Source organism: Bison bison, unplaced genomic scaffold (genome assembly GCF_000754665.1).
Source record: "Bison bison bison isolate TAMUID 2011002044 unplaced genomic scaffold, Bison_UMD1.0 scf7180017854556, whole genome shotgun sequence".
Classification (NCBI taxonomy): domain Eukaryota; kingdom Metazoa; phylum Chordata; class Mammalia; order Artiodactyla; family Bovidae; genus Bison; species Bison bison.
The window spans coordinates 12,285-14,366 of NW_011485129.1; positions in this window are offsets into that span (position 1 = coordinate 12,285).

Here is a 2,082-nt window from a genome sequence, read left to right on the forward strand (position 1 = left end):
TTTGATTCTTGGAGCATTCTAGATAGTCATAAAGCAAAGAATGGAGCATCAGACCTTCAAAAATTTGTATGAGATAAATATTTTGAAAACTACATGACTAAATCAAGTTAGTGTATATCTACATTAATTTATTAATTTAATCGTTTAATCTAAAAATGGGAACAAATTTTTACATCAATTTTTCCTAAATATTTGCTCTTTATTACTTTTTCCTTTCAATAATTTACATCTTAAGAATGCATTTCAAGATATCAAATATTTGAAAAATGTTATGGTTTTAAATTATGGTATCTACAGTACAACAGAGTGGATATACACCTGCTGAGTATATTCATCTTAATCCAAGTGATGACATTCTATCATATTGATAACAAAGAATAGTAGATTAAAGAAGTTATATATTTATACATATTGTTCTTTTCTACTTCATATGTATTATTTTAATAACTTCTAAATGTCAATAGTTTATTTGTGTAGTCTGCATTGTCTTTATCTTTAATACTGGAATTATTTCTCAAATGTCATACTGTTTTGATTACTAATTGACTATTAACCCACACATTTCAGAAAGCTGATTTCAGAAAAATACCTACCCATCTGCATCTAGGAGAAATATGTAACTGGTTTTCAGTGTTCCTGATATTGAGTAGTAGAAGGACACTGTCTTACACCTAAATATGAGTATTGGATTCACCTTGTCATTTTTTAAAATTTATTTTTTAATTGAAGGATAATTGCTTTACAGAATTTTGAGGTTTTTAGTCAAATCTCAACATGAATCAGCCATAGGGATACATATATCCCCATCCTTTCGAAACTGCCTCCCATCTCCCCCTGCTTCCCACCCCTTAGGTTGATACAGAACCCCTGTTTGAGTTTCCTGAGCCATACAGAAAATTCCCACTGGCCATCTATTTTACATATGGCAATGCAAGTTTCCATGTTACTCTTTCCATACATCTCACCCTCTCCTCCCCTCTCCCAATGTTCATAAGTCTGTTCTCTATGTCTGTTTCTCCATTTTGCCCTATAAATAAATTCTTCAGTACCATTTTTCTAGATTCCCTATATATGCATTAGAATATGGCATTTATCTTTTTCTGACTCACTTCACTGTATAATAGGTTCTAGGTTCATCTACTTCATTAGAACTGACTCAAATGTGTTCCTTTTTATGGCTGAGTAATATTCCATTGTGTATATATACCACAACTTCTTTATCCATTCATCTGTTGATGGACATCTAGGTTGCTTCCATGTTCTAGCTATTGTAAATAGTGCTGCAATGAACAACGGGATACATGCGTCTCTTTCAGTTCTGGTTTCCTCAGGGTATATGCCTAGGAGTGGGATTGCTGGGTCACATGGTGGTTTTATTCCGAGTTTTTTAGGAAAAATTTTTTTTTGATGTTTCATCCTCAGGCTTCTTCACATCTGATATATTTAATTCATAGCACATATTAATGTTCTCTCCCTGAGAATAAATTTTCAGTCATCATAAGAGGGTTGATAACATTATTTAAAATAGGGAGGGAATCAAGATATAAAGTTGTCATATATTAATTTTCCTACCTGCTTCCCTGTTTTATCTTCAGGTATTCACAATGAAAGATGACAGTTTAGATACTGCAAAAAGTAACTTGATTGAAAGTAGCAAAGTAACATAGAATGAACTACTTGATGAGTTCTCTTCAGAGACTTTCTTTGTGCCATGACAAATTTTTAGAGTCATAAAGAAGTAGAGGGTAACAAAACTAAGCAAACTTTGGAGGAGATTCTGAGAATTTTCAAAGAGGAAAAGAGACATGGTCTTAACTGAGTCATGGTGGGGATTTGGCCAGATCAGTTTTTTCTTCCTTTTTTCCTTTCTTCCATCCTTCCTTTTTTTCTTACTCTTTATTCTGGTGCTGTGTGCTATTTCCTACTGATATTATTATGTTCACTGATATTATGACATATCATATAATATTATACAATATGTTATGTTCACCAATATTATTATCTTTGTGATTTTGAAATATTCTGTTATATTTTGTCCCCTCCTACCACCAAATCTAACTTTAAGCATGAACTTCCTTAGAA